Raw genomic sequence first — 26,193 nt, forward strand, 5'->3', positions numbered from 1 at the left:
GATAATTATGTGCGCATACTTTAATAGGTGCGATCATACAGACACTAATGCACCGGATCCCGTCAGAACTCTGCAGTTAAGCGTGCTTCGGCGAGAGTAGTACTAAGATGGGTGACCTCCTGGGAAGTCCTCGTGTTGCACCTATTTATTTTTTCCTTTTTTTTTACGTCGTGCTTACCCTTGTTCTTTAAACGACGCTATCTTGAATAGTTTAGCTAAAGCGAGCCTCAATTACCTGATTTTCGGCAAGCTCGCACGGGCCCCGCAGGGATTCGCAGCTCGACTTAACCTACGTCGCGAGACATGCTTATGATAATTATGTGCGCATACTTTAATAGGTGCGATCATACCAGCACTAATGCACCGGATTCTATCAGAACTCCGCAGTTAAACGTGATTGGGCGAGAGTAGTACTAGGATGGGTGACCTCCTGGGAAGTCCTTGTGTTGCACCTTTTTTTTTTCCTTTTTTTTTTACGTCGTGCTTACCCTCGTTCTTTAAACGACGCTAACTTGAATAGTTTAGCTAAAGCGAGCCTCAATTACCAGATTTTCGGCTAGCTCGCACGGGCCCCGCAGGGATTCGCAGCTCGACTTAACCTACGTCGCGAGACATGCTTATGATAATTATGTGCGCATACTTTAATAGGTGCGATCATACCAGCACTAATGCACCGGATCCTATCAGAACTCCGCAGTTAAACGTGATTGGGCGAGAGTAATTCTAGGATGGGTTACCTCCTGGGAAGTCCTCGTGGTGCACCTCTTTTTTTTTTTTTTTTTTTTTTTTTTTTTTTTTTTAACGTCGTGCTTACCCTCGTTCTTTAAACGACGCTATCTTGAATAGTTTAGCTAAAGCGAGCCTCAATGACCTGATTTTCGGCAAGCTCGCACGGGCCCCGTAGGGATTCGTAGCGCGACTTACCCTACGTCGCGAGAGATGCTTATGATAATTATGTGCGCATACTTTAATAGGTGCGATCATACCAGCACTAATGCACTGGATCCCATCAGAACTCTGCAGTTAAGCGTGCTTGGGCGAGAGTAGTACTAGGATGGGTGACCTCCTGGGAAGTCCTTGTGTTGCACATTTTTTTTTCCCTTTTTTTTTACGTCGTGCTTACCCTCGTTCTTTAAACGACGCTATCTTGAATAGTTTAGCTAAAGCGAGCCTCAATTACCTGATTTTCGGCAAGCTCGCACGGGCCCCGCAGGGATTCGCAGCTCGACTTACCCTACGTCGCGAGACATGCTTATGATAATTATGTGCGCATACTTTAATAGGTGCGATCATACCAGCACTAATGTACCAGATCCCATCAGAACTCCACAGTTAAGCGTGCTTGGGCGAGAGTAGTACTCGGATGGGTGACCTCTTGGGAAATCCTCGTGCTGCACCTCTCTCTTTTATTTTTTTTTTTTATTTTTTTTTACGTCGTGCTTACCCTCGTTCTTTAAACGACGCTATCTTGAATAGTTTAGCTAAAGCGAGCCTCAATGACCTGATTTTCGGCAAGCTCGCCCGGGCCCGCAGGGATTCGCAGCTCGACTTACGCTACATCGCGAGAGATACTTATGATAATTATGTGCGCATACTTTAATAGCTGCGATCATACCAGCACTAATGCACTGGATCCCATCAGAAATCCGCAGTTAAGCGTGCTTGGGCGAGAGTAGTACTAGGATGGGTGACCTCCTGGGAAGTCCTTGTGTTGCACCTTTTTTTTTCCCTTTTTTTTTACGTCGTGCTTACCCTCGTTCTTTAAACGACGCTAACTTGAATAGTTTAGCTAAAGCGAGCCTCATTTACCTGATTTTCGGCAAGCTCGCACGGGCCCCGCAGGGATTCGCAGCTCGACTTAACCTACGTCGCGAGACATGCTTATGATAATTATGTGCGCATACTTTAATAGGTGCGATCATACCAGCACTAATGCACCGGATACTATCAGAACTCCGTAGTTAAACGTGATTGGGCGAGAGTAGTACTAGGATGGGTTACCTCCTGGGAAGTCCTCGTGGTGCACCTCTTTTTTTTTTTTTTTTTAACGTCGTGCTTACCCTCGTTCTTTAAACGACGCTAACTTGAATAGTTTAGCTAAAGCGAGCCTCAATGACCTGATTTTCGGCAAGCTCGCACGGGCCCGATAGGGATTCGCAGCTCGACTTACCCTACGTCGCGAGAGATGCTTATGATAATTATGTGCGCATACTTTAATAGGTGCGATCATACCAGTACTAATGCATCGGATCCCATCAGAACTCCGCACTTAAGCTTGCTTGCGCGAGAGTAGTACGAGGATGGGTGACCTCCTGGGAAGTCCTCGTGTTGCACCTTTTTTTTTCTTTTTTTTTTACGTCGTTTTTACCCTCGTTCTCTAAACGACGCTATCTTGAATAGTTTAGCTAAAGCGAGCCTCAATTACCTGATTTTCGGCAAGCTCGCACGGGCCCCGCAGGGATTCGCAACTCGACTTACCCTACGTCGCGAGAGATGCTTATGATAATTATGTGCGCATACTTTAATAGGTGCGATCATACCAGCACTAATGCACCGGTTCCCATCAGAACTCCGCAGTTAAGCGTGCTTGGGTGAGAGTAGTTCTAGGATGGGTGAACTCCTGGGAAGTCCTCGTGTTGCACCCTTTTTTATTTTTTTTACGTCGTGCTTACCCTTGTTCATTAAACGACGCTATCTTGAATAGTTTAGCTAAAGCGAGCCTCAATGACCTGATTTTTGGCAAGCTTGCACGGGCTCCGCAGGGTTTCGCAGCTCGACTTACCCTACGTCGCGAGACATGCTTATGATAATTATGTGCGCATACTTTAATAGGTGCGATCATACCAGCACTAATGCACCGGATCCCATCAGAACTCCGCAGTTAAGCGTGCTTGGGCGAGAGTAGTACTAGGATGGGTGACCTCCTGGGAGTCCTCGTGTTGCACCTTTTTTTTTTACGTCGTGCTTACTCTCGTTCTTTAAACGACGCTATCTTGAATACTTTAGCTAAAGCGAGCCTCAATGACCTGATTTTCGGAAAGCTCGCACGGGCCCCGCAGAGATTCGCAACTCGACTTACCCTACGTCGCGAGACATGCTTATGATAATTATGTGCGCAAACTTTAATAGGTGCGATCATACCAGCACTAATGCACCGGATCCCATCAGAACTCCGCAGTTAAGCATGCTTGGGCGAGAGTAGTACTAGGATGGGTGACTTCCTGGGAAGTCCTCGTGTTGCACCTATTTCTTCTTCTTTTTTTTTTTTTTTTACGTCGTGCTTACCCTCGTTCTTTAAATGACGCAATCTTGAATAGTTTAGCTAAAGCGAGCCTCAATTACCTGATTTTCGGCAAGCTCGCACGGGCCCCGCAGGGATTCGCAGCTCGACTTACCCTACGTCTCGAGTCATGCTTATGATAATTATGTGCGCATACATCAATAGGTGCGATCATACTAGCAATAATGCACCGGATCCTATCAGAACTCCGCAGTTAAGCGTGCTTGGATGAGAGTAGTACTAAGATGGGTGACCTCCTGGGAAGTCCTTGTGTAGCACCTTTTTTTTTTACGTCGTGCTTACCCTCGTTCTTTAAACGACGCTATCTTGAATAGTTTAGCTAAAGCGAGCCTCAATGACCTGATTTTCGGAAAGCTCGCACGGTCCCCGCATGGATTCGCAGCTCGACTTACCCTACGTCGCGAGACATGCTTATGATAATTATGTGCGCAAACTTTAATAGGTGCGATCATACCAGCACTAATGCACCGGATCCCATCAGAACTCCACAGTTAAGCGTGCTTGGGAGAAAGTAGTACTAGGATGGGTGACTTCCTGGGAAGTCCTCGTGTTGCACCTCTTTCTTCTTCATTTTTTTTTACGTCGTTCTTACCCTCGTTCTTTAAACGACGCTATCTTGAATAGTTTAGCTGAAGCGAGCCTCAATGAACTGATTTTTAGCAAGCTCGCCCGGGCCCGCAGGGATTCGCAGCTCGACTTACCCTACGTCGCGAGACATGCTTATGATAATTGTGTGCGCATACTTTAATAGGTGCGATCATACCAGCACTAATGTAGCAGATCCCATCAGAACTCCGCAGTTAAGCGTGGTTGGGCGAGAGTAGTACTCGGATGGGTGACCTCTTGGGAATTCCTCGTGCTGCACCTCTCTCTCTCTCTTTTTTTTTTTTAACGTCGTGCTTACCCTCGTTCTTTAAACGACGCTATCTTGAATAGTTTAGCTGAAGCGAGCCTCAATGACCTGATTTTTGGCAAGCTCGCCCGGGCCCGCAGGGATTCGCAGCTTGACTTACCCTACGTCGCGAGACATGCTTATGATAATTGTGTGCGCATACTTTAATCGGTGCGATCATACCAGCACTAATGCACCGGATCCCATCAGATCTCCGCAGTTAAGCTTGCTTGCGCGAGAGTAGAACTAGGATGGGTGACCTCTTGGGAAGTCCTCGTGTTGCACCTTTTTTTTTTCTTTTTTTTTTACGTCGTTCTTACCCTCGTTCTTTAAACGATGCTATCTTGAATAGTTTAGCTAAAGCGAGCCTCAATTACCTGATTTTCGGCAAGCTCGCACGGGCCCGCAGGGATTCGCAGCTCGACTTACCCTATGTCGCGAGAGATGCTTATGATAATTATGTGCGCATACTTTAATAGGTGCGATCATACCAGCACAAATGCACCGGTTCCTATCAGAACTCTGCAGTTAAGCATGCTTGGGCGAGAGAAGTACTAGGATGGTTGACCTCCTGGGATGCCCTTGTGTTGCACCTTTTTTTTTTGACGTCGTGCTTACCCTCGTTCTTTAAACGACGCTATCTTGAATAGTTTAGCTAAAGCGAGCCTCAATGACCTGATTTTTGGCAAGCTCGCACGGGCCCCGCAGGGATTCGCAGCTCGACTTACCCTACGTCGCAAGATATGCTTATGATAATTATGTGCACATACTTTAATAGGTGCGATCATACCAGCACTAATGCACCGGATCCCATCAGAACTCCGCAGTTAAGCGTGCTTGGGCGAGAGTAGTACTAGGATGGGTGATCTCCTGGGAAGTCCTCGTGTTGCACCTTTTTTTTTTACGTCGTGCTTACCCTCGTTCTTTAAACGACACTATCTTGAATAGTTTAGCTAAAGCGAGCCTCAATGACCTGATTCTCGGAAAGCTCGGACGGGCCCCGCAGGGATTCGCAGCTCGACTTACCCTACGTCGCGAGACATGCTTATGATAACTATGTGCGCAAACTTTAATAGGTCCGATCATACCAGCACTAATGCATCGGATCCCATCAGAACTCCACAGTTAAGCGTGCTTGGGCGAGAGTAGTACTAGGATGGGTGACTTCCTGGGAAGTCCTCGTGTTGCACCTCTTTCTTTTTCTTCTTCTTTTTTTTTTACGTTGTGCTTACCATCGTTCTTTAAATGACGCAATCTTGAATAGTTTAGCTAAAGCGAGCCTCAATTACCTGATTTTCGGCAAGCTCGCACGGGCCCCGCAGGGATTCGCTGCTCGACTTACCCTACGTCGCGAGACATGCTTATGATAATTATGTGCGCATACATTAATAGGTGCGATCATACCAGCACTAATGCACCGGATCCTATCAGAACTCCACATTTAAGTGTGCTTGGACGAGAGTAGTACTAGGATGGGTGACCTACTGGGAAGTCCTCGTATTGCACCTATTTATTTTTTTATTTTTTTTACGTCGTGCTTACCCTCGTTCTTTAAACGATGCTATCTTGAATAGTTTAGCTAAAGCGAGCCTCAATGACCTGATTTTCGGCAAGCTCGCATGGGCCCCGCAGGGATTCACAGCTCGACTTACCCTACGTCGCGAGACATGCTTATGATAATTATGTGCGCATACATTAATAGTGCGATCATACCAGCACTAATGCACCGGATCCTATCAGAACTCCGCAGTTAAGCGTGCTTGGGCGAGATTAGTACTAGGATGGGTGACTTCCTGGGAAGTCCTCGTGTTGCACCTATTTATTTTTTTATTTTTTTTTACGTCGTGCTTACCCTCGTTCTTTAAACGACGCTATCTTGAATAGCTTAGCTAAAGCGAGTCTCAATTACCTGATTTTCGGCAAGCTCGCACGGGCCCCGCAGGGATTCGCAGTTCGACTTACCCTACGTCTCGAGACATGCTTATGATAATTATGTGCGCATACATTAATATGTGCGATCATACCAGCACTAATGCACCGGATCCTATCAGAACTCCGCAGTTAAGCGTGCTTGGGCGAGTGTAGTACTAGGATGGGTGACCTCCTAGGTAGTCCTCGTGTTGCACCTATTTATTTTTTTTATTTTTTTTTACGTCGTGCTTACCCTCGTTCTTTAAAGGACGCTATCTTGAATAGTTTAGATAAAGCGAGTCTCAATTACCTGATTTTCGGCAAGGTCGCACGGGCCCCGCAGGGATTCGTAGCTCGACTTACCCTACTTCGCGAGACATGCTTATGATTATTATGTGCACATACTTTAATAGGTGCGATCATACCAGCACTAATGCACCGGATCCCGTCAGAACTCTGCAGTTAAGCGTGCTTCGGCGAGAGTAATACTAGGATGGGTGACCTCCTGGGAAGTCCTCGTGTTGCACCTATTTATTTTTTTTATTTTTTTTTACGTCGTGCTTACCCTCGTTCTTCAAACGACGCTAACTTGAATAGTTTAGCTAAAGCGAGTCTCAATTACCTGATTTTCGGCAAGCTCGCACAGGCCCCGCAGGGATTCGCAGCTCGACTTACCCTACGTCTCGAGACATGCTTATGATAATTATGTGCGCATACATTAATATGTGCGATCATACCAGCACTAATGCACCGGATCCTATCAGAACTCCGCAGTTAAGCGTGCTTGGGCGAGAGTAGTACTAGGATGGGTTACCTCCTGGGAAGTCCTCGTGTTGCACCTATTTATTTTTTTATTTTTTTTACGTCGTGCTTACCCTCGTTCTTTAAACGACGCTATCTTGAATAGTTTAGCTAAAGCGAGTCTCAATTACCTGATTTTCGGCAAGCTCGCACGGGCCCCGCAGGGATTCGTAGCTCGACTTACCTTACTTCGCGAGACATGCTTATGATAATTATGTGCACATACTTTAATAGGTGCGATCATACCAGCACTAATGCACCGGATCCCGTCAGAACTCTGCAGTTAAGCGTGCTTCGGCGAGAGTAGTACTAGGATGGGTGACCTCCTGGGAAGTCCTTGTGTTGCACCTATTTATTTTTTTTATTTTTTTACGTCGTGCTTACCCTCGTTCTTTAAACGACGCTAACTTGAATAGTTTAGGTAAAGCGAGTCTCAATTACCTGATTTTCGGCAAGCTCGCACAGGCCCCGCAGGGATTCGCAGCTCGACTTACCCTACGTCTCGAGACATGCTTATGATAATTATGTGCGCATACATTAATATGTGCGATCATACCAGCACTAATGCCCCGGATCCTATCAGAACTCCGCAGTTAAGCGTGCTTGGGCGAGAGTAGTACTAGGATGGGTTACCTCCTGGGAAGTCCTCGTGTTGCACCTATTTATTTTTTTTATTTTTTTTACGTCGTGCTTACCCTCGTTCTTTAAACGACGCTATCTTGAATAGTTTAGCTAAAGCGAGTCTCAATTACCTGATTTTCGGCAAGCTCGCACGGGCCCCGCAGGGATTCGCAGCTCGACTTACCCTACGTCTCGAGACATGCTTATGATAATTATGTGCGCATACATTAATATGTGCGATCATACCAGCACTAATGCATCGGATCCTATCAGAACTCCCCAGTTAAGCGTGCTTTGGCGAGAGTAGTACTTGGATGGGTGACCTCCTGGGAAGTCCTCGTGTTGCACCTATTTATTTTTTTATTTTTTTTACGTCGTGCTAACCCTCGTTCTTTAAACGACGGTAACTTGAATAGTTTAGCTAAAGCGAGTCTCAATTACCTGATTTTCGGCAAGCTCGCACGGGCCCCGCAGGGATTCGCAGCTCGACTTACCCTACGTCTCGAGACATGCTTATGATAATTATGTGCGCATACATTAATATGTGCGATCATACCAGCAGTAATGCACCGGATCCTATCAGAACTCCGCAGTTAAGGGTGCTTCGGCGAGAGTAGTACTAGGATGGGTGACCTCCTGGGAAGTCCTCGTGTTGCACCTATTTATTTTTTTTATTTTTTTTACGTCGTGCTTACCCTCGTTCTTTAAACGACGCTAACTTGAATAGTTTAGCTACAGCGAGTCTCAATTACCTGATTTTCGGCAAGCTCGCACGGGCCCCGCAAGGATTCGTAGCTCGACTTACCCTACGTCTCGAAACATGCTTATGATAATTATGTGCGCATACATTAATATGTGCGATCATACCAGCACTAATGCACCGGATCCTATCAGAACTCCGCAGTTAAGCGTGCTTCGGCGAGAGTAGTACTAGGATGGGTGACCTCCTGGGAAGTCCTCGTGTTGCACCTATTTATTTTTTTTATTTTTTTTACGTCGTGCTTACCCTCGTTCTTTAAACGACGCTAACTTGAATAGTATAGCTAAAGTGAACCTCAATGACCTGATTTTCGGCAAGCTCGCATGGGCCCCGCAGGGATTCGCAGCTCGACTTACCCTACGTCGCGAGACATGCTTATGATAATTATGTGCGCATACATTAATAGGTGTGATCATACCAGCACTAATGCACCGGATCCTATCAGAACTCCGCAGTTAAGCGTGCTTGGGCGAGAGTAGTACTAGGATGGGTGACCTCCTGAGAAGTCCTCGTGTTGCACCTATTTATTTTTTTATTTTTTTTACGTCGTGCTTACCCTCGTTCTTTAAACGACGCTATCTTGAATAGTTTAGCTAAAGCGAGTCTCAATTACCTGATTTTCGGCAAGCTCGCACGGGCCCCGCAGGGATTCGCAGCTCGACTTACCCTACGTCTCGAGACATGCTTATGATAATTATGTGCGCATACATTAATATGTGCGATCATACCAGCACTAATGCATCGGATCCTATCAGAACTCCCCAGTTAAGCGTGCTTTGGCGAGAGTAGTACTTGGATGGGTGACCTCCTGGGAAGTCCTCGTGTTGCACCTATTTATTTTTTTATTTTTTTTACGTCGTGCTAACCCTCGTTCTTTAAACGACGGTAACTTGAATAGTTTAGCTAAAGCGAGTCTCAATTACCTGATTTTCGGCAAGCTCGCACGGGCCCCGCAAGGATTCGCAGCTCGACTTACCCTACGTCTCGAGACATGCTTATGATAATTATGTGCGCATACATTAATATGTGCGATCATACCAGCAGTAATGCACCGGATCCTATCAGAACTCCGCAGTTAAGGGTGCTTCGGCGAGAGTAGTACTAGGATGGGTGACCTCCTGGGAAGTCCTCGTGTTGCACCTATTTATTTTTTTTATTTTTTTTACGTCGTGCTTACCCTCGTTCTTTAAACGACGCTAACTTGAATAGTTTAGCTACAGCGAGTCTCAATTACCTGATTTTCGGCAAGCTCGCACGGGCCCCGCAAGGATTCGCAGCTCGACTTACCCTACGTCTCGAGACATGCTTATGATAATTATGTGCGCATACATTAATATGTGCGATCATACCAGCACTAATGCACCGGATCCTATCAGAACTCCGCAGTTAAGCGTGCTTCGGCGAGAGTAGTACTAGGATGGGTGACCTCCTGGGAAGTCCTCGTGTTGCACCTATTTATTTTTTTTATTTTTTTTACGTCGTGCTTACCCTCGTTCTTTAAACGACGCTAACTTGAATAGTATAGCTAAAGTGAACCTCAATGACCTGATTTTCGGCAAGCTCGCATGGGCCCCGCAGGGATTCGCAGCTCGACTTACCCTACGTCGCGAGACATGCTTATGATAATTATGTGCGCATACATTAATAGGTGTGATCATACCAGCACTAATGCACCGGATCCTATCAGAACTCCGCAGTTAAGCGTGCTTGGGCGAGAGTAGTACTAGGATGGGTGACCTCCTGAGAAGTCCTCGTGTTGCACCTATTTATTTTTTTATTTTTTTTACGTCGTGCTTACCCTCGTTCTTTAAACGACGCTATCTTGAATAGTTTAGCTAAAGCGAGTCTCAATTACCTGATTTTCGGCAAGCTCGCACGGGCCCCGCAGGGATTCGCAGCTCGACTTACCCTACGTCTCGAGACATGCTTATGATAATTATGTGCGCATACATTAATATGTGCGATCATACCAGCACTAATGCATCGGATCCTATCAGAACTCCCCAGTTAAGCGTGCTTTGGCGAGAGTAGTACTTGGATGGGTGACCTCCTGGGAAGTCCTCGTGTTGCACCTATTTATTTTTTTATTTTTTTTACGTCGTGCTAACCCTCGTTCTTTAAACGACGGTAACTTGAATAGTTTAGCTAAAGCGAGTCTCAATTACCTGATTTTCGGCAAGCTCGCACGGGCCCCGCAAGGATTCGCAGCTCGACTTACCCTACGTCTCGAGACATGCTTATGATAATTATGTGCGCATACATTAATATGTGCGATCATACCAGCAGTAATGCACCGGATCCTATCAGAACTCCGCAGTTAAGGGTGCTTCGGCGAGAGTAGTACTAGGATGGGTGACCTCCTGGGAAGTCCTCGTGTTGCACCTATTTATTTTTTTTATTTTTTTTACGTCGTGCTTACCCTCGTTCTTTAAACGACGCTAACTTGAATAGTTTAGCTACAGCGAGTCTCAATTACCTGATTTTCGGCAAGCTCGCACGGGCCCCGCAAGGATTCGCAGCTCGACTTACCCTACGTCTCGAGACATGCTTATGATAATTATGTGCGCATACATTAATATGTGCGATCATACCAGCACTAATGCACCGGATCCTATCAGAACTCCGCAGTTAAGCGTGCTTCGGCGAGAGTAGTACTAGGATGGGTGACCTCCTGGGAAGTCCTCGTGTTGCACCTATTTATTTTTTTTATTTTTTTTACGTCGTGCTTACCCTCGTTCTTTAAACGACGCTAACTTGAATAGTATAGCTAAAGTGAACCTCAATGACCTGATTTTCGGCAAGCTCGCATGGGCCCCGCAGGGATTCGCAGCTCGACTTACCCTACGTCGCGAGACATGCTTATGATAATTATGTGCGCATACATTAATAGGTGTGATCATACCAGCACTAATGCACCGGATCCTATCAGAACTCCGCAGTTAAGCGTGCTTGGGCGAGAGTAGTACTAGGATGGGTGACCTCCTGAGAAGTCCTCGTGTTGCACCTATTTATTTTTTTATTTTTTTTACGTCGTGCTTACCCTCGTTCTTTAAACGATGCTATCTTGAATAGTTTAGCTAAAGCGAGCCTCAATGACCTGATTTTCGGCAAGCTCGCATGGGCCCCACAGGGATTCGCAGCTCGACTTACCCAACGTCGCGAGACATGCTTATGATAATTATGTGCGCATACATTAATAGGTGCGATCATACCAGCAGTAATGCACCGGATCCTATCAGAACTCCGCAGTTAAGCGTGCTTAGGCGAGAGTAGTACTAGGATGGGTGACCTCCTGGGAAGTCCTCGTGTTGCACCTATTTTTTTTTATTTTTTTTACGTCGTGCTTACCCTCCTTCTTTAAACGACGCTATCTTGAATAGTTTAGCTAAAGCGAGTCTCAATTACCTGATTTTCGGCAAGCTCGCACGGGCCCCGCAGGGATTCGTAGCTCGACTTACCCTACTTCGCGAGACATGCTTATGATAATTATGTGCACATACTTTAATAGGTGCGATCATACCAGCACTAATGCACCGGATCCCGTCAGAACTCTGCAGTTAAGCGTGCTTCTGCGAGAGTAGTACTAGGATGGGTGACCTCCTGGGAAGTCCTCGTGTTGCACCTATTTATTTTTTTTATTTTTTTTACGTCGTGCTTACCCTCGTTCTTTAAACGACGCTATCTTGAATAGTTTAGCTAAAGCGAGTCTCAATTACCTGATTTTCGGCAAGCTCGCACGGGCCCCGCAGGGATTCGCAGCTCGACTTACCCTACGTCTCGAGACATGCTTATGATAATTATGTGCGCATACATTAATATGTGCGATCATACCAGCACTAATGCACCGGATCCTATCAGAACTCCGCAGTTAAGCGTGCTTCGGCGAGAGTAGTACTAGGATGGGTGACCTCCTGGAAGTCCTCGTGTTGCACCTATTTATTTTTTTTATTTTTTTTACGTCGTGCTTACCCTCGTTCTTTAAACGACGCTATCTTGAATAGTTTAGCTAAAGCGAGTCTCAATTACCTGATTTTCAGCAACCTCGCACGGGCCCGCAGGGATTCACAGCTCGACTTACCCTACGTCTCGAGACATGCTTATGATAATTATGTGCGCATACATTAATATGTGCGATCATACCAGCACTAAAGCACCGGATCCTATTAGAACTCCGCAGTTAAGCGTCCTTGGGCGAGAGTAGTACCAGGATGGGTGACCTCCTGGGAAGTCCTCGTGTTGCACTTATTTATTTTTTTTATTTTTTTTTACGTTGTGCTTACCCTCGTTCTTTAAACGACGCTATCTTGAATAGTTTAGCTAAAGCGAGCCTCAATGACCTGATTTTCGGCAAGCTCGCCCGGGTCCGCAGGGATTCGCAGCTCGAGTTACCCTACGTCGCGAGACATGCTTATGATAATTATGTGCGCATACTTTAATAGGTGCGATCATACCAGCACTAATGCACCGGATCCTATCAGAACTCCACAGTTAAGCGTGCTTGGGCGAGAGTAGTACTAGGATGGGTGACCTCCTGGGAAGTCCTCGTGTTGCACCTATTTATTGTTTTTATTTTTTTTACGTCGTGCTTACCCTCGTTCTTTAAACGAGGCTATCTTGAATAGTTTAGCTAAAGCGAGTCTCAATGACCTGATTTTCGGCAAGCTCGCATGGGCCCCGCAGGGAGTCGCAGCTCGACTTACCCTACGTCGCGAGACATGCTTATGATAATTATGTCCGCATACATTAATAGGTGCAATCATACCAGCACTAATGCACCGGATCCTATCAGAACTCCGCAGTGGAGCCTGCTTGGGCGAGAGTAGTACTAGGATGGGTGACCTCCTGGGAAGTCCTCGTGTTGCACCTATTTATTTTTTATTTTTTTTACGTCATGCTTACCCTCATTTTTTAAAAGACGCAATCTTGAATAGTTTAGCTAAAGCGAGCCTCAATTACCTGATTTTCGGCAAGCTCGCACGGGCCCGCAGGGATTCGTTGCTCGACTTACACTACGTCGCGAGACATGCTTATGATAATTGTGTGCGCTTACTTTAATAGGTGCGATCATACTAGCACTAAAACACCGGATCCCATCAGAACTCCGCAGTTAAGCGTGCTTGGGCGAGAGTAGTACTAGGATGGGTGACCTACTGGGAAGTCCTCGTGTTGCACCTTTTTTTTTTCTTTTTTTTTTACGTCGTGGTTACACTCGTTCTTTAAACAACGCTATCTTGAATAGTTTAGCTAAAGCGAGCCTCAATTACCTGATTTTCGGCAAGCTCGCACGGGACCCGCAGGAATTTGCAGCTCGACTTACGTTACGTCGCGAGACATGCTTATGACAATTATGTGCGCATACTTTAATAGGTGTGATCATACCAGCACTAATGCACCGGATCCCATCAGAACTCTGCAGTTTAGCGTGCTTGGGCGAGAGTTGTACTAGGATGCGTGACCTTCTGGGAAGTCCTGGTGTTGCACCTTTTTTTTTTAACGTCGTGCTTACCCTCGTTCTTTAAACGACGCTATCTTGAATGGTTTAGCTAAAGCGAGCCTCAATGACCAGATTTTCGGCAAGCTCGCACGGGCTTGCAGGGATTCGCAGCTCGACTTACCCTACGTCGCGAGAGATGCTTATGATAATTATGTGCGCATACTTTAATAGGTGCGATCATACCACCACTAATGCACCGGATCCCATCAGAACTCCGCAGTTAGGCGTGCTTGGGCGAAAGTAGTACAAGGATGAGTGACCTCCTGGGAAGTCCTTGTGTTGCACCTTTTTTTTTATGTCGTGTTTACCCTCGTTCTTTAAACGACGCTATCTTGAATAGTTTAGCTAAAGCGAGCCTCAATGACCTGATTTTCAGCAAGCTCGCACGGTCCCCACAGGGATTCGCAGCTCGACTTACCCTACGTCGCGAGAGATGCTTATGATAATTATGTGCGCATACTTTAATAGGTGCGATCATACTAGCACTAATGTACCAGATCTCATCAGAACTCCGCAGTTAAGCGTGCTTGGGCGAGAATAGTACTAGGATGGGTGACCTCTTGGGAAGTCCTCGTGCTGCACCTCTCTTTTTTTTTTTTTTACGTCGTGCTCACTCTCGTTCTTTAAACGACGCTATCTTGAATAGTTTAGCTAAAGCGAGCCTCAATGACCTGATTTTCGGCAAGCTCGCCCGGGCCTGCAGGGATTCGCAGCTCGACTTACCCTACGTCGCGAGACATGCTTATGATAATTGTGTGCGCATACTTTAACAGGTGCGATCATACTGATGAGATATTTTGGAGGAAAAATAAATCTCTTCCAAAACACCCAAATATAACCGGCAAGTGCACCGGGTCGCATCAAGTAATAAAAACTCACGGGGGTGAGGTCGATCCCACAGGGATTGATGGATCAAGCAATTTTAGTGGGTGATTATTTTAGTCAAGCTAACATTGAGTGGTTGGGTGAAATTTTGAGAGCAGAATGTAAAATGCAGAGAATTTAAAGTTGCAGAAAATAAATATACAGAAACTTAAAGTGCAAGAAAAGTAAATTGCAGAAACTTAAATTGCAAGAAAGATAAAATTCATTAAATGTAAAGGGGAGTGGGTGCAGGAAAACTAAAGAGAGCAATAGATCAAGCAACTGGAAATGTAAATTGCAGGAAGAATAAAGGAAATTGGATGCTAGGAATTAAAACAGAATTTAAATTGTGAAGTGCAGTGAAGTAAGGAACGCTCATATTCTCAGCTTAATTGCAAAATAAAATTGTAGATCTCAGGGAATCAAAGAGACTAGAAAACGAGTCTAGATCTCAAGCCCTTCCTTGATTCAACAGCAGACAGATTGAAGAAGAAATGAAGATGGAAGCAGTAAATGAAAACTTTGATTCAAATCCCAATTTCTGAAATTATGCAAACAAGCAAAACAAAGAGAAATCTCAAAGGGAGAATGAAACAGAATTTCTTCAATTCTCCACTCAAGATTCAAGACAAGAACGTAAACTAAGAGAGAGCTCTCTAATCCTAATGCTCCCTCGTGGAGCCAGCCTCCTCACAAATATGAAAATGATGCCTTATATAGGCTTTACAAAATGGAAATGAAAATGAAATTAAAAACAAATTACAATTAAATGAAATTCCTATTTTATCTATTTCTTGTGCCTTTGAGTGATGATCATTTGGGCCCTTGCTCTTGATGGAATTGGGTTGATAAAGGCCTTGGTTGATTGCTCTTGGAGTTTGAGGTAGAACCAAAGTGAACCAATTGAACCGGGTTTGAGGTTAGCCAAAGTTGGACCTAAAGTTTGAGCCAAAGTTAGGGGTCTAACTTTGACTCCAACTTTTCACATTAGCAAACACAATCTGCTGGTATGGACGTTGGTGCCAACGTTAGGGGTCTAACTTTGACCCTAACGTTGGCAATGCCTTGTGCACATTTATGGCGCCAACTTTTTCCTCTTGTCATGTTGCCAATTTTATGCCCAATATAGACTATCATATATGGTTGGAAAGCTCTGAATGTCAGCTTTCTAACCCACTTGGAATCACTTCAATTGGACATCTACAACTCATGTTATGATCATTTGAAGAGGGCATGGTCGCTGGCTTTGATGTGCAGCGTTTGAGGTAACGTTAGCCCTCAAACGTTGGCGAAAACGCCAGTTCTGGAGGCTCAAATGTATTGTCCACCCCATACTATTATACATTGTTGGAAAGCCCTGGATGTCTACTTTCCAATTCCGTTGGGAGCACATTATTTGGAGCTCTACAGCTCGAGTTATACTCCTTTGAAGGTGCAGAGGTCAGTTGGCCTCACTGCAGGTTGCCACCATGTTCGTTTATACACATTGCGGGGAAGTTTTCTCCCTCAATTTTAGTGTCCACCATGCAGTGCCATATATGCTTGGAAAGCTCTTGATTCCTACTTTCCAATGCTTCTTGAATCACCTCATTTGGAGCTCTGTAGCTCAAGTTATTCTTGTTGGAAGTATACCCCTTGTATGCCTTGTGGTGTGTGGCGCCAACGTTAGCCTCAAAGTTAGGGGGCTAACGTTGGCGCAAACATTGGCCCCTCTCCCTTATGTTTTCATGTGCCAACGTTAGCCTCCAAGTTAGGGGGCTAACGTTGGCGCAAACGTTGGTGCCCAGGGGAGATCTTCTCAAGTTCCAACGTTAGCCTCCAAGTTAGGGGGCTAACGTTGGGGCTAACGTTGGCCCTTCTCCCTTATGTCTTCATGTGCCAACGTTAGCCTCCAAGTTAGGGGGCTAACGTTGGCGCAAACGTTGGATGGCCAGGGAGGAATTCATGTGCCAACGTTAGCCTCCAAGTTAGGGGGCTAACGTTGGCTCAAACGTGGGGAGCCCAGGGAGTAATCTTCATGCCCAACGTTAGCCTCCAAGTTAGGGGGCTAACGTTGGGGCTAACTTCATGCCTCCAGGTTCAATTTCACTTATTCCTCTCTTCACTCCTAGCCATTCCTCTTTGCTTCAACCTTTCTCCAAGCTTTCTTCACCTATAATTAATCAACCAAACACATCAAAGCTATGCTCAAAATCATGAGATATTCATTCTTTCATAATATGTGACAATTTTAGCATAAAACCTCATGAAATAGCATGAATTCATACATGGTTGATTAAATCAAAGGAAACATGAAAATCTACCCAATTGGCTTGCTTATGGCTCAAGAAAGTGCATAATTCAATTAAAAACAAAAGAAAAAGGCTAGTTAAAATAGGCTAAGATGACTTGTCATCAAATACCAGCACTAATGCACCGGATCCCATCAGAACTCCGCAGTTAAGCTTGCTTGCGCGAGAGTAGTTCTTGGATGGGTGACCTCCTGGGAAGTCCTCGTGTTGCACCTTTTTTTTTTTTACGTCGTTCTTACCCTCGTTCTTTAAACGACGCTATCTTGAATAGTTTAGCTAAAGCGAGCCTCAATTACCTGATTATCGTCAAGCTCGCACGGGACCCGCAGGGATTTGCAGCTCGACTTACCCTACGTCGCGAGACATGCTTATGACAATTATGTGCGCATACTTTAATAGGTGTGATCATACCAGCACTAATGCACCGGATCCCATCAGAACTCTGCAGTTCAGCGTGCTTGGGTGAGAGTTGTACTAGGATGGGTGACCTTCTGGGAAGTCCTGGTGTTGCACCTTTTTTTTTAACGTCGTGCTTACCCTCGTTCTTTAAACGACGCTATCTTGAATAGTTTAGCTAAAGCGAGCCTAAATGACCTGATTTTCGGCAAGCTCGCACGAGCCCCACAGGGATTCACTGCTCGACTTACACTACGTCGCGAGACATGCTTATAATAATTGTGTGCGCATACTTTATTAGGTGCGATCATACCAGCACTAATACACCGGATCCCATCAGAACTCCACAGTTAAGCGAGCTTGGGCGAGAGTAGTACTAGGATGGGTGACCTCCTGGGAAGTCCTCGTGTTGCACCTTTTTTTTTTCATTTTTTTTTACGTCGTGCTTACCCTCGTTCTTTAAACGACGCTATCTTGAATAGTTTAGCTAAAGCGAACCTCAATTACCTGATTTTCGGCAAGCTCGCACGGGACTTGCAGGGATTTGCAGCTCGACTTACCCTACGTCGCGAGACATGCTTATGACAATTATGTGCGCATACTTTAATAGGTGCGATCATACCAGCACTAATGCACTGGATCCCATCAGAACTCTGCAGTTAAGCGTGCTTGGGCGAGAGTTGTACTAGGATGGGTGACCTTCTGGGAAGTCCTAGTGTTGCACCTTTTTTTTTTAACATCGTGCTTACCCTCGTTCTTTAAACGACGCTATCTTGAATAGTTTAGCTAAAGCGAGCCGCAATGACCTTATTTTTGACAAGCTCGCACGGGCGCCGCAGGGATTCGCAGCTCGACTTACCCTACGTCGCGAGAGATGCTTATGATAATTATGTGCGAATACTTTAATAGGTGCGATCATACCAACACTAATGCACCGGATCCCATCAGAACTCCGCAGTTAAGCGTGCTTGGGCGAAAGTAGTACTAGGATGGGTGACCTCCTGGGAAGTCCTTGTGTTGCACCTTTTTTTTTTTTACGTCGTGCTTACCCTCGTTCTTTAAACGACGCTATCTTGAATAGTTTAGCTAAAGCAAGCCTCAATGACCTGATTTTCGGCAAGCTCGCACGGGCCCCGCTGGGATTCACAGCTCGACTTACCCTGCGTCGCGAGAGATGCTTATGATAATTATGTGCGCATACTTTAATAGGTGCGATCATACCAGCACTAATGTACTAGATCCCATCAAAACTCCACAGTTAAGCGTGCTTGGGAGAGAATAGTACTAGGAAGGGTGACCTCTTAGGAAGTCCTCGTGCTGCACCTTTTTTTTTTTTTACGTCGTGCTTACCCTCGTTTTTTAAACGACGCTATCTTGAATAGTTTAGCTAAAGCGAGCCTAAATGACTTGACTTTCGGCAAGCTCGCACGGGCCCGCAGGGATTCGTTGCTCGACTTACACTACGTCGCGAGACATGCTTATGATAACTGTGTGCGCTTACTTTAATAGGTGCGATCATACTAGCACTAATACACCGGATCCCATCAGAACTCCGCAGTTAAGCGTGCTTGGGCGAGAGTAGTACTAGGATGGGTGACCTACTGGGAAGTCCTCGTGTTGCACCTTTTTTTTCTTTTCTTTTTTTACGTCGTGCTTACAATCGTTCTTTAAACAACGCTATCTTGAATAGTTTAGCTAAAGCGAGCCTCAATTACCTGATTTTCGGCAAGCTCGCACGGGACCCGCAGGAATTTGCAGCTCGACTTACGCTACGTCGCGAGACATGCTTATGACAATTATGTGCGCATACTTTAATAGGTGTGATCATACCAGCACTAATGCACCGGATCCCATCAGAACTCTGCAGTTTAGCGTGCTTGGGCGAGAGTTGTACTAGGATGGGTGACCTTCTGGGAAGTCCTGGTGTTGCACCTTTTTTTTTAACGTCGTGCTTACCCTCGTTCTTTAAACGACGCTATCTTGAATAGTTTCGCTAAAGCGAGCCTCAATGACCAGATTTTCGGCAAGCTCGCACAGGCCCGCAGGGATTCGCAGTTCGACTTACCCTACGTCGCGAGAGATGCTTATGATAATTATGTGCGCATACGTTAATAGGTGCGATCATACCAGCACTAATGCACCGGATCCCATCAGAACTCCGCAGTTAGGCGTGCTTGGGCGAAAGTAGTACAAGGATGAGTGACCTCTTGGGAAGTCCTTGTGTTGCACCTTTTTTTTTTACGTCGTGTTTACCCTCGTTCTTTAAACGACGCTATCTTGAATAGTTTAGCTAAAGCGAGCCTCAATGACCTGATTTTCAGCAAGCTCGCACGGTCCCCGCAGGGATTCGCAGCTCGACTTACCCTACGTCGCGAGAGATGCTTATGATAATTATGTGCGCATACTTTAATAGGTGCGATCATACCAGCACTAATGTACCAGATCCCATCAGAACTCCGCAGTTAAGCGTGCTTGGGCGAGAATAGTACTAGGATGGGTGACCTCTTGGGAAGTCCTCGTGCTGCACCTCTCTTTTTTTTTTTTTACGTCGTGCTCACCCTCGTTCTTTAAACGAAGCTATCTTGAATAGTTTAGCTAAAGCGAGCCTCAATGACCTGATTTTCGGCAAGCTCGCCCGGGCCTGCAGGGATTCGCTGCTCGACTTACCCTACGTCGCGAGACATGCTTATGATAATTATGTGCGCATACTTTAACAGGTGCGATCATACCAGCACTAATGCACCGGATCCCATCAGAACTCCGCAGTTAAGCTTGCTTGCGCGAGAGTAGTTCTTGGATGGGTGACCTCCTGGGAAGTCCTCGTGTTGCACCTTTTTTTTTACGTCGTTCTTACCCTCGTTCTTTAAACGACGCTATCTTGAATAGTTTAGCTAAAGCGAGCCTCAATTACCTGATTTTCGTCAAGCTCGCACGGGACCTGCAGGGATTTACAGCTCGACTAGCCCTACGTCGCGAGACATGCTTGTGACAATTATGTGCGCATACTTTAATAGGTGTGATCATACCAGCACTAATGCACCGGATCCCATCAGAACTCTGCAGTTCAGCGTGCTTGGGCGAGAGTTGAACTAGGATGGGTGACCTTCTGGGAAGTCCTGGTGTTGCACCTTTTTTTTTAACGTCGTGCTTACCCTCGTTCTTTAAACGACGCTATCTTGAATAGTTTAGCTAAAGCGAGCCTAAATGACCTGATTTTCAGCAAGCTCGCACGGGCCCCACAGGGATTCACTGCTCGACTTACACTACGTCGCGAGACATGCTTATGATAATTGTCTGCGCATACTTTAATAGGTGCGATCATAGCAGCACTAATACACCGGATCCCATCAGAACTCCGCAGTTAATCGTGCTTGGGCGAGAGTAGTACTAGGATGGGTGACCTCCTGGGAAGTCCTTGTGATGCACCTTTTTTTTTTCGTTTTTTTTTACGTCGTGCTTACCCTCGTTCTTTAAACGACGCTATCTTGAATAGTTTCACTAAAGCGAGCCTCAATTACCTGATTTTCGGCAAGCTCGCACGGGACTTGCATGGATTTGCAGCTCGACTTACCCTACGTCGCGAGACATGCTTATGATAATTATGTGCGCATACTTTAATAGGTGCGATCATACCAGCACTAATGCACTGGATCCCATCAGAACTCTGCAGTTAAGCGTGCTTGGGCGAGAGTTGTACTAGGATGGGTGACCTTCTGGGAAGTCCTAGTGTTGCACCTTTTTTTTTTTAACATCGTGCTTACCCTCGTTCTTTAAACGACGCTATCTTGAATAGTTTAGCTAAAGCGAGCCGCAATGACCTTATTTTCGGCAAGCTCGCACGGGCGCCGCAGGGATTTGCAGCTCGACTTACCCTACGTCGCGAGAGAAGCTTATGATAATTATGTGCGCATACTTTAATAGGTGCGTTCATACCAGCACTAATGCACCGGATCCCATCAGAACCCCGCAGTTAAGCGTGCTTGGGCGAGAGTAGTACTAGGATGGGTGACCTTCTGGGAAGTCCTGGTGTTGCACCTTTTTTTTTAACGTCGTGCTTACCCTCGTTCTTTAAACGACGCTATCTTGAATAGTTTAGCTAAAGCGAGCCTCAATGACCTGATTTTCGGTAAGCTCGCACAGGCCCCGCAGGGATTCGCAACTCGACTTACCTTACGTCGCGAGAGATGCTTATGAAAATTATGTGCGCATACTTTAATAGGTGCAATCATACCAGCACTAATGTACCAGATCCCATCAGAACTCCGCAGTTAAACGTGCTTGGGCGAGAGTAGTACTAGGATAGGTGACCTCTTGGGAAGTCCTCGTGCTGCACCTTTTTTTTTTTACGTCGTGTTTACCCTCTTTCTTTAAACGACGCTATCTTGAATAGTTTAGCTAAAGCGAGCCTAAAAGACTTGATTTTTGGCAAGCTCGCACGGGCCCCGCAGGGATTCGCTGCTCGACTTACCCTACGTCGTGAGACATGCTTATGATAATTGCGTGCGCATACTTTAATAGGTGCGATCATACCATCACTAATACACCGGATCCCATCAAAACTCCGCAGTTAAGCGTGCTTGGGAGAGAGTAGTACTAGGATGGGTGACCTCCTGGGAAGTCCTCGTGTTGCACCTTTTTTTTTTCTTTTTTTTTTTACGTCGTGCTTACCCTCGTTCTTTAAACGACGCTATCATGAATAGTTTAGCTAAAGCGAGCCTCAATTACCTGATTTTCGGCAAGCTCGCACGGGACCCGCAGGGATTTGCAGCTCGACTTACCCTACGTCGCGAGACATGCTTATGACAATTATGTGCGCATACTTTAATAGGTGTGATCATACCAGCACTAATGCACCGGATCCCATCAGAACTCTGCAGTTAAGCGTGCTTGGGCGAGAGTTGTACTAGGATGGGTAACCTTCTGGGAAGTCCTGGTGTTGCACCTTTTTTTTTAATATCGTGCTTACCCTCGTTCTTTAAACGACGCTATCTTGAATAGTTTAGCTAAAGCGAGCCTCAATGACCTGATTTTCGGCAAGCTCGCACGAGCAACGCAGGGATTCACAACTCGACTTACCCTACGTCTCGAGACATGCTTATGATAATTGTGTGTGCATACTTTAACAGGTGCGATCATACCAACACAAATGCACCGGATCCCATCAGAGTTCCGTAGTTAAGCGTGCTTGGGCGAGAGTAGTACTAGGATGGGTGACATCTTGGGAAGTCCTCGTGCTGCACCTCCCTTTTTTTTTTTTACGTCGTGGTTACCCTCGTTCTTTAAACGATGCTATCTTGAATAGTTTAGCTAAAGCGAGCCTCAATGACCTGATTTTTGGCAAGCTCGCCCGGGCCCGCAGGGATTCGCAGCTCGACTTACCCTACGTCGCGAGACATCCTTATGATAATTGTGTGCGCATACTTTAACAGGTGCGATCATACCAGCACTAATGCACCGGATCCCGTCAGAACTCTGCAGTTAAGCTTGCTTGCGCGAGAGTAGTACTAGGATGGGTGACCTCCTGGGAAGTCCTCGTGTTGCACCTTTTTTTTTACGTCGTTCTTACCCTTGTTCTTTAAACGACGCTATCTTGAATAGTTTAGCTAAAGCGAGCCTAAATGACTTGATTTTTAGCAAGCTCGCACGGGCCCCGTAGGGATTCGATGCTCGACTTACACTACTTCGCGAGACATGCTTATGATAATTGTGTGCGCTTACTTTAATAGGTGCGATTATACCAGCACTAATATACCGGATCCCATCAGAACTCTGCAGTTAAGCGTGCTTGGGCGAGAGTAGTACTAGGATGGGTGACCTCCTGGGATGTCCTTGTGTTGCACCCTTTTTTTTCTTTTTTTTTACGTCGTGCTTACCCTCGTTCTTTAAAGCGAGCCTCAATTACCTAATTTTCGGCAAGCTCGCACGGGACCCGCAGGGATTCGCAGCTCGACTTACCCTACGTCGCGAGACATGCTTATGACAATTATGTGCGCATACTTTAATAGGTGTGATCATACCAGCACTAATGCACCGGATCCCATCAGAACTCTGCAGTTCAGCGTGCTTGGGCGAGAGTTATACTAGGATGGGTGACCTTCTGGGAAGTCCTGGTGTTGCACCTTTTTTTTAACGTCGTGCTTACCCTCATTCTTTAAACGACGCTATCTTGAATAGTTTAGCTAAAGTGAGCCTCAATGACCTGATTTTCGGCAAGCTCGCACGGGCCCCGCAGGGATTCGCAGCTCGACTTACCCTACGTCGCGAGAGATGCTTATGATAATTATGTGCGCATACTTTAATAGGTGCGATCATACCAGCACTAATGCACCGGATCCCATCAGAACTCCGCAGTTAAGCGTGCTTGGGCGAGAGTTGTACTAGGATGGGTGACCTCCTGGGAAGTCCTCGTGTTGCACCTATTTATTATTATTTTTTTTTCCGTCGTGCTTACCCTCGTTCTTTAATCGACGCAATCTTGAATAGTTTAGCTAAAGCGAGCCTCAATGACCTTATTTTCGGCAAGCTCGCACGGGCCCCGCAGGGATTCGCAGCTCGACTTACCCTACGTCGCGAGACATGCTTATGATAATTGCGTGCGCATACTTTAATAGGTGCGATCATACCATCACTAATACACCGGATCCCATCAAAACTCCGCAGTTAAGCGTGCTTGGGAGAGAGTAGTACTAGGATGGGTGACCTCCTGGGAAGTCCTCGTGTTGCACCTTTTTTTTTCTTTTTTTTTTACGTCGTGCTTACCCTCGTTCTTTAAACGACGCTATCTTGAATAGTTTAGCTAAAGCGAGCCTCAATTACCTGATATTCGGCAAGCTCGCACGGGACCCGCAGGGATTTGCAGCTCGACTTACCCTACGTCACGAGACATGCTTATGACAATTATGTGCGCATACTTTAATAGGTGTGATCATACCAGCACTAATGCACCGGATCCCATCAGAACTCTGCAGTTAAGCGTGCTTGGGCGAGAGTTGTACTAGGATGGGTGACCTTCTGGAAAGTCCTGGTGTTGCACCTTTTTTTTAACATCGTGCTTACCCTCGTTCTTTAAACGACGCTATCTTGAATAGTTTAGCTAAAGCGAGCCTCAATGACCTGATTTTCGGCAAGCTCGCACGGGCAAGGCAGGGATTCGCAACTCGACTTACCCTACTTCTCGAGTCATGCTTATGATAATTGTGTGTGCATACTTTAACAGGTGCGATCATACCAACCCAAATGCACCGGGTTGGACCTCCTGGGAAGTCCTCGTGTTGCACCTCTCTTCTTTTTTTTTTTTTTTTTTTACGTCGTGCTTACCCTCGTTCTTTAAACGACGCTATCTTGAATAGTTTAGCTAAAGCGAGCCTAAATGACCTGATTTTCGGCAAGCTCGCACGAGCCCGCAGGGATTCGCTGCTCGACTTACACTACGTCGCGAGACATGCTTATGATAATTGTGTGCGCATACTTTAATAGGTGCGATCATACCAGCACTAATACACCGGATCCCATCAGAACTCTGCAGTTAAGCGTGCTGTCCTCGTGTTGCACCTTTTTTTTTCTTTTTTTTTTACGTTGTGCTTACCCTCGTTCTTTAAACGTCGCTATCTTGTATAGTTTAGCTAAAGCGAGCCTCAATTACCTGATTTTCGGCAAGCTCGCACGGGACCCGTAGGGATTTGCAGCTCGACTTACCCTACGTCGCGAGACATGCTTATGACAATTATGTGCGCATACTTTAATAGGTGTGATCATACCAGCACTAATGCAACAGATCCCATCAGAACTCTGCAGTTAAGCGTGCTTGGGCGAGAGTTGTACTAGGATGGGCGACCTTGTGGGAAGTCCTGGTGTTGCACCTTTTTTTTAACATCGTGCTTACCCTCGTTCTTTAAACGACGCTATCTTGAATAGTTTAGCTAAAGCAAGCCTCAATGACCTGATTTTTGGCAAGCTCGCACGGGCCACGCAGGGATTCGCAACTCGAGTTACCCTACGTCGCGAGACATGCATATGATAATTGTGTGCGCATACTTTAACAGGTGCGATCATACAAGCACTAATGCACCGGATCCCATCAGAACTCCGCAGTTAAGCGTGCGTGGGCGAGAGTAGTACTTGGATGGGTGACCTCCTGGGAAGTCCTCGTGTTGCACCTTTTTTTTTACATCGTGCTTACCCTCGTTCTTTAAACGACGCTATCTTGAATAGTTTAGCTAAAGCGAGCCTCAATGACCTTATTTTCGGCAAGCTCGCACGGGCCCCGCAGGGATTCGCAGCTCGACTTACCCTACGTCGCGAGACATGCTTATGATAATTATGTGCGCAAACTTTAATAGGTGCATTCGCAGCTCGACTTATCCTACGTCGCGAGACGGTCTTATGATAATTATGTGCGCAAACTTTAATAGGTGCGATCATACCAGCACTAATGCACCGGATCCTATCAGAACTCCGCAGTTAAGCGTGCTTGGGCGAGAGTAGTACTAGGATGGGTGACTTCCTGGGAAGTCCTCGTGTTGCACCTATTTATTTTTTTTTACGTCGTGCTTACCCTCGTTCTTTAAACGACGCTATCTTGAATAGTTTAGCTAAAGCGAGCCTCAATGACCTGATTTTCGGCAAACTCGCACGGGCCCGCAGGGATTCGCAGCTCGACTTACCCTACGTCGCGAGACATGCTTATGATAATTATGTGCGCATACTTTAATAGGTGCGATTGATGGATATTTTTGTGGAAAAACGAATTTCTCCAAAACACCCAAAACTAACCGGCAAGTGCACCGGGTCGCATCAAGTAATAAAACTCACGGGAGTGAGGTCGATCCCACAGGGATTGATGGATCAAGCAACTTTAGTGGG

The 26,193-nt window shown here is 46.0% G+C and overlaps 25 non-coding genes and 50 pseudogenes across 25 annotated transcripts; all 75 read left to right on the plus strand.

Moving 5' to 3' along the window:
• Positions 1-25: 25 nt before the first annotated feature.
• Positions 26-144, plus strand: LOC148560817 (5S ribosomal RNA; annotated as a pseudogene).
• Positions 145-336: 192 nt separating this feature from the next.
• LOC148560818 (5S ribosomal RNA) lies at positions 337-455 on the plus strand (annotated as a pseudogene).
• Positions 456-646: 191 nt separating this feature from the next.
• On the plus strand, positions 647-765 carry LOC148560819 (5S ribosomal RNA; annotated as a pseudogene).
• A 207-nt stretch (positions 766-972) lies between these two features.
• LOC148560820 (5S ribosomal RNA) lies at positions 973-1,091 on the plus strand. The gene has a single exon (XR_015891431.1). It is a non-coding gene; the product is annotated as a 5S ribosomal RNA (ribosomal RNA).
• A 190-nt stretch (positions 1,092-1,281) lies between these two features.
• Positions 1,282-1,400, plus strand: LOC148560821 (5S ribosomal RNA; annotated as a pseudogene).
• Positions 1,401-1,601: 201 nt separating this feature from the next.
• On the plus strand, positions 1,602-1,720 carry LOC148560822 (5S ribosomal RNA; annotated as a pseudogene).
• A 190-nt stretch (positions 1,721-1,910) lies between these two features.
• Positions 1,911-2,029, plus strand: LOC148560823 (5S ribosomal RNA; annotated as a pseudogene).
• A 189-nt stretch (positions 2,030-2,218) lies between these two features.
• Positions 2,219-2,337, plus strand: LOC148560824 (5S ribosomal RNA; annotated as a pseudogene).
• Positions 2,338-2,526: 189 nt separating this feature from the next.
• On the plus strand, positions 2,527-2,645 carry LOC148560825 (5S ribosomal RNA; annotated as a pseudogene).
• Positions 2,646-2,830: 185 nt separating this feature from the next.
• LOC148560826 (5S ribosomal RNA) lies at positions 2,831-2,948 on the plus strand. Its single transcript, XR_015888666.1, has one exon. It is a non-coding gene; the product is annotated as a 5S ribosomal RNA (ribosomal RNA).
• Positions 2,949-3,127: 179 nt separating this feature from the next.
• Positions 3,128-3,246, plus strand: LOC148560827 (5S ribosomal RNA). The gene has a single exon (XR_015890845.1). It is a non-coding gene; the product is annotated as a 5S ribosomal RNA (ribosomal RNA).
• Positions 3,247-3,443: 197 nt separating this feature from the next.
• Positions 3,444-3,562, plus strand: LOC148560828 (5S ribosomal RNA; annotated as a pseudogene).
• A 179-nt stretch (positions 3,563-3,741) lies between these two features.
• On the plus strand, positions 3,742-3,860 carry LOC148560829 (5S ribosomal RNA; annotated as a pseudogene).
• Positions 3,861-4,050: 190 nt separating this feature from the next.
• On the plus strand, positions 4,051-4,169 carry LOC148560830 (5S ribosomal RNA; annotated as a pseudogene).
• A 193-nt stretch (positions 4,170-4,362) lies between these two features.
• On the plus strand, positions 4,363-4,481 carry LOC148560831 (5S ribosomal RNA; annotated as a pseudogene).
• A 189-nt stretch (positions 4,482-4,670) lies between these two features.
• LOC148560832 (5S ribosomal RNA) lies at positions 4,671-4,789 on the plus strand (annotated as a pseudogene).
• Positions 4,790-4,969: 180 nt separating this feature from the next.
• Positions 4,970-5,088, plus strand: LOC148560833 (5S ribosomal RNA). The gene has a single exon (XR_015889659.1). It is a non-coding gene; the product is annotated as a 5S ribosomal RNA (ribosomal RNA).
• A 179-nt stretch (positions 5,089-5,267) lies between these two features.
• Positions 5,268-5,386, plus strand: LOC148560834 (5S ribosomal RNA; annotated as a pseudogene).
• A 197-nt stretch (positions 5,387-5,583) lies between these two features.
• LOC148560835 (5S ribosomal RNA) lies at positions 5,584-5,702 on the plus strand (annotated as a pseudogene).
• Positions 5,703-5,892: 190 nt separating this feature from the next.
• Positions 5,893-6,011, plus strand: LOC148560836 (5S ribosomal RNA; annotated as a pseudogene).
• A 192-nt stretch (positions 6,012-6,203) lies between these two features.
• Positions 6,204-6,322, plus strand: LOC148560837 (5S ribosomal RNA; annotated as a pseudogene).
• A 193-nt stretch (positions 6,323-6,515) lies between these two features.
• Positions 6,516-6,634, plus strand: LOC148560838 (5S ribosomal RNA; annotated as a pseudogene).
• A 193-nt stretch (positions 6,635-6,827) lies between these two features.
• LOC148560839 (5S ribosomal RNA) lies at positions 6,828-6,946 on the plus strand. Its single transcript, XR_015891209.1, has one exon. It is a non-coding gene; the product is annotated as a 5S ribosomal RNA (ribosomal RNA).
• Positions 6,947-7,137: 191 nt separating this feature from the next.
• On the plus strand, positions 7,138-7,256 carry LOC148560840 (5S ribosomal RNA). The gene has a single exon (XR_015891765.1). It is a non-coding gene; the product is annotated as a 5S ribosomal RNA (ribosomal RNA).
• Positions 7,257-7,447: 191 nt separating this feature from the next.
• LOC148560841 (5S ribosomal RNA) lies at positions 7,448-7,566 on the plus strand. Its single transcript, XR_015891731.1, has one exon. It is a non-coding gene; the product is annotated as a 5S ribosomal RNA (ribosomal RNA).
• A 192-nt stretch (positions 7,567-7,758) lies between these two features.
• On the plus strand, positions 7,759-7,877 carry LOC148560842 (5S ribosomal RNA; annotated as a pseudogene).
• A 191-nt stretch (positions 7,878-8,068) lies between these two features.
• Positions 8,069-8,187, plus strand: LOC148560843 (5S ribosomal RNA; annotated as a pseudogene).
• A 192-nt stretch (positions 8,188-8,379) lies between these two features.
• LOC148560844 (5S ribosomal RNA) lies at positions 8,380-8,498 on the plus strand (annotated as a pseudogene).
• Positions 8,499-8,690: 192 nt separating this feature from the next.
• On the plus strand, positions 8,691-8,809 carry LOC148560845 (5S ribosomal RNA). Its single transcript, XR_015890717.1, has one exon. It is a non-coding gene; the product is annotated as a 5S ribosomal RNA (ribosomal RNA).
• A 191-nt stretch (positions 8,810-9,000) lies between these two features.
• Positions 9,001-9,119, plus strand: LOC148560846 (5S ribosomal RNA; annotated as a pseudogene).
• Positions 9,120-9,310: 191 nt separating this feature from the next.
• Positions 9,311-9,429, plus strand: LOC148560847 (5S ribosomal RNA; annotated as a pseudogene).
• Positions 9,430-9,621: 192 nt separating this feature from the next.
• Positions 9,622-9,740, plus strand: LOC148560848 (5S ribosomal RNA; annotated as a pseudogene).
• Positions 9,741-9,932: 192 nt separating this feature from the next.
• Positions 9,933-10,051, plus strand: LOC148560849 (5S ribosomal RNA). The gene has a single exon (XR_015890718.1). It is a non-coding gene; the product is annotated as a 5S ribosomal RNA (ribosomal RNA).
• Positions 10,052-10,242: 191 nt separating this feature from the next.
• Positions 10,243-10,361, plus strand: LOC148560850 (5S ribosomal RNA; annotated as a pseudogene).
• Positions 10,362-10,552: 191 nt separating this feature from the next.
• Positions 10,553-10,671, plus strand: LOC148560851 (5S ribosomal RNA; annotated as a pseudogene).
• Positions 10,672-10,863: 192 nt separating this feature from the next.
• On the plus strand, positions 10,864-10,982 carry LOC148560852 (5S ribosomal RNA; annotated as a pseudogene).
• Positions 10,983-11,174: 192 nt separating this feature from the next.
• LOC148560853 (5S ribosomal RNA) lies at positions 11,175-11,293 on the plus strand. The gene has a single exon (XR_015890720.1). It is a non-coding gene; the product is annotated as a 5S ribosomal RNA (ribosomal RNA).
• Positions 11,294-11,484: 191 nt separating this feature from the next.
• Positions 11,485-11,603, plus strand: LOC148560854 (5S ribosomal RNA). The gene has a single exon (XR_015891789.1). It is a non-coding gene; the product is annotated as a 5S ribosomal RNA (ribosomal RNA).
• Positions 11,604-11,792: 189 nt separating this feature from the next.
• On the plus strand, positions 11,793-11,911 carry LOC148560855 (5S ribosomal RNA; annotated as a pseudogene).
• A 192-nt stretch (positions 11,912-12,103) lies between these two features.
• LOC148560856 (5S ribosomal RNA) lies at positions 12,104-12,221 on the plus strand (annotated as a pseudogene).
• A 191-nt stretch (positions 12,222-12,412) lies between these two features.
• On the plus strand, positions 12,413-12,531 carry LOC148560857 (5S ribosomal RNA). The gene has a single exon (XR_015891614.1). It is a non-coding gene; the product is annotated as a 5S ribosomal RNA (ribosomal RNA).
• Positions 12,532-12,723: 192 nt separating this feature from the next.
• Positions 12,724-12,842, plus strand: LOC148560858 (5S ribosomal RNA). The gene has a single exon (XR_015891202.1). It is a non-coding gene; the product is annotated as a 5S ribosomal RNA (ribosomal RNA).
• A 192-nt stretch (positions 12,843-13,034) lies between these two features.
• On the plus strand, positions 13,035-13,153 carry LOC148560859 (5S ribosomal RNA; annotated as a pseudogene).
• A 189-nt stretch (positions 13,154-13,342) lies between these two features.
• LOC148560860 (5S ribosomal RNA) lies at positions 13,343-13,461 on the plus strand. The gene has a single exon (XR_015889719.1). It is a non-coding gene; the product is annotated as a 5S ribosomal RNA (ribosomal RNA).
• Positions 13,462-13,651: 190 nt separating this feature from the next.
• Positions 13,652-13,770, plus strand: LOC148560861 (5S ribosomal RNA; annotated as a pseudogene).
• Positions 13,771-13,949: 179 nt separating this feature from the next.
• Positions 13,950-14,068, plus strand: LOC148560862 (5S ribosomal RNA; annotated as a pseudogene).
• Positions 14,069-14,246: 178 nt separating this feature from the next.
• Positions 14,247-14,365, plus strand: LOC148560863 (5S ribosomal RNA; annotated as a pseudogene).
• Positions 14,366-17,030: 2,665 nt separating this feature from the next.
• On the plus strand, positions 17,031-17,151 carry LOC148560864 (5S ribosomal RNA; annotated as a pseudogene).
• Positions 17,152-17,332: 181 nt separating this feature from the next.
• On the plus strand, positions 17,333-17,451 carry LOC148560865 (5S ribosomal RNA; annotated as a pseudogene).
• A 179-nt stretch (positions 17,452-17,630) lies between these two features.
• Positions 17,631-17,749, plus strand: LOC148560866 (5S ribosomal RNA). The gene has a single exon (XR_015890815.1). It is a non-coding gene; the product is annotated as a 5S ribosomal RNA (ribosomal RNA).
• Positions 17,750-17,939: 190 nt separating this feature from the next.
• On the plus strand, positions 17,940-18,058 carry LOC148560867 (5S ribosomal RNA). The gene has a single exon (XR_015891792.1). It is a non-coding gene; the product is annotated as a 5S ribosomal RNA (ribosomal RNA).
• Positions 18,059-18,238: 180 nt separating this feature from the next.
• On the plus strand, positions 18,239-18,357 carry LOC148560868 (5S ribosomal RNA). The gene has a single exon (XR_015891399.1). It is a non-coding gene; the product is annotated as a 5S ribosomal RNA (ribosomal RNA).
• A 181-nt stretch (positions 18,358-18,538) lies between these two features.
• Positions 18,539-18,657, plus strand: LOC148560869 (5S ribosomal RNA; annotated as a pseudogene).
• A 181-nt stretch (positions 18,658-18,838) lies between these two features.
• Positions 18,839-18,957, plus strand: LOC148560870 (5S ribosomal RNA). The gene has a single exon (XR_015889921.1). It is a non-coding gene; the product is annotated as a 5S ribosomal RNA (ribosomal RNA).
• Positions 18,958-19,147: 190 nt separating this feature from the next.
• LOC148560871 (5S ribosomal RNA) lies at positions 19,148-19,266 on the plus strand (annotated as a pseudogene).
• A 178-nt stretch (positions 19,267-19,444) lies between these two features.
• LOC148560872 (5S ribosomal RNA) lies at positions 19,445-19,563 on the plus strand (annotated as a pseudogene).
• A 179-nt stretch (positions 19,564-19,742) lies between these two features.
• Positions 19,743-19,861, plus strand: LOC148560873 (5S ribosomal RNA). Its single transcript, XR_015891549.1, has one exon. It is a non-coding gene; the product is annotated as a 5S ribosomal RNA (ribosomal RNA).
• A 185-nt stretch (positions 19,862-20,046) lies between these two features.
• Positions 20,047-20,165, plus strand: LOC148560874 (5S ribosomal RNA; annotated as a pseudogene).
• Positions 20,166-20,343: 178 nt separating this feature from the next.
• Positions 20,344-20,462, plus strand: LOC148560875 (5S ribosomal RNA; annotated as a pseudogene).
• A 179-nt stretch (positions 20,463-20,641) lies between these two features.
• Positions 20,642-20,760, plus strand: LOC148560876 (5S ribosomal RNA; annotated as a pseudogene).
• A 190-nt stretch (positions 20,761-20,950) lies between these two features.
• On the plus strand, positions 20,951-21,069 carry LOC148560877 (5S ribosomal RNA). Its single transcript, XR_015891793.1, has one exon. It is a non-coding gene; the product is annotated as a 5S ribosomal RNA (ribosomal RNA).
• A 181-nt stretch (positions 21,070-21,250) lies between these two features.
• On the plus strand, positions 21,251-21,369 carry LOC148560878 (5S ribosomal RNA). The gene has a single exon (XR_015891725.1). It is a non-coding gene; the product is annotated as a 5S ribosomal RNA (ribosomal RNA).
• Positions 21,370-21,548: 179 nt separating this feature from the next.
• LOC148560879 (5S ribosomal RNA) lies at positions 21,549-21,667 on the plus strand (annotated as a pseudogene).
• Positions 21,668-21,847: 180 nt separating this feature from the next.
• Positions 21,848-21,966, plus strand: LOC148560880 (5S ribosomal RNA; annotated as a pseudogene).
• A 191-nt stretch (positions 21,967-22,157) lies between these two features.
• Positions 22,158-22,276, plus strand: LOC148560881 (5S ribosomal RNA). Its single transcript, XR_015891620.1, has one exon. It is a non-coding gene; the product is annotated as a 5S ribosomal RNA (ribosomal RNA).
• Positions 22,277-22,455: 179 nt separating this feature from the next.
• On the plus strand, positions 22,456-22,574 carry LOC148560882 (5S ribosomal RNA; annotated as a pseudogene).
• Positions 22,575-22,758: 184 nt separating this feature from the next.
• On the plus strand, positions 22,759-22,877 carry LOC148560883 (5S ribosomal RNA; annotated as a pseudogene).
• A 178-nt stretch (positions 22,878-23,055) lies between these two features.
• On the plus strand, positions 23,056-23,174 carry LOC148560884 (5S ribosomal RNA; annotated as a pseudogene).
• A 160-nt stretch (positions 23,175-23,334) lies between these two features.
• LOC148560885 (5S ribosomal RNA) lies at positions 23,335-23,453 on the plus strand (annotated as a pseudogene).
• A 178-nt stretch (positions 23,454-23,631) lies between these two features.
• LOC148560886 (5S ribosomal RNA) lies at positions 23,632-23,750 on the plus strand. The gene has a single exon (XR_015889760.1). It is a non-coding gene; the product is annotated as a 5S ribosomal RNA (ribosomal RNA).
• A 190-nt stretch (positions 23,751-23,940) lies between these two features.
• LOC148560887 (5S ribosomal RNA) lies at positions 23,941-24,059 on the plus strand (annotated as a pseudogene).
• A 189-nt stretch (positions 24,060-24,248) lies between these two features.
• Positions 24,249-24,367, plus strand: LOC148560888 (5S ribosomal RNA; annotated as a pseudogene).
• Positions 24,368-25,074: 707 nt separating this feature from the next.
• On the plus strand, positions 25,075-25,193 carry LOC148560889 (5S ribosomal RNA; annotated as a pseudogene).
• A 178-nt stretch (positions 25,194-25,371) lies between these two features.
• Positions 25,372-25,490, plus strand: LOC148560890 (5S ribosomal RNA). The gene has a single exon (XR_015890977.1). It is a non-coding gene; the product is annotated as a 5S ribosomal RNA (ribosomal RNA).
• A 250-nt stretch (positions 25,491-25,740) lies between these two features.
• On the plus strand, positions 25,741-25,859 carry LOC148560891 (5S ribosomal RNA). The gene has a single exon (XR_015890940.1). It is a non-coding gene; the product is annotated as a 5S ribosomal RNA (ribosomal RNA).
• Positions 25,860-26,193: the final 334 nt, after the last annotated feature.

Source organism: Arachis ipaensis, chromosome B6 (assembly GCF_059453495.1).
Source record: "Arachis ipaensis isolate K30076 ecotype BB chromosome B6, ASM5945349v1, whole genome shotgun sequence".
NCBI classification, from domain to species: Eukaryota; Viridiplantae; Streptophyta; class Magnoliopsida; order Fabales; family Fabaceae; genus Arachis; species Arachis ipaensis.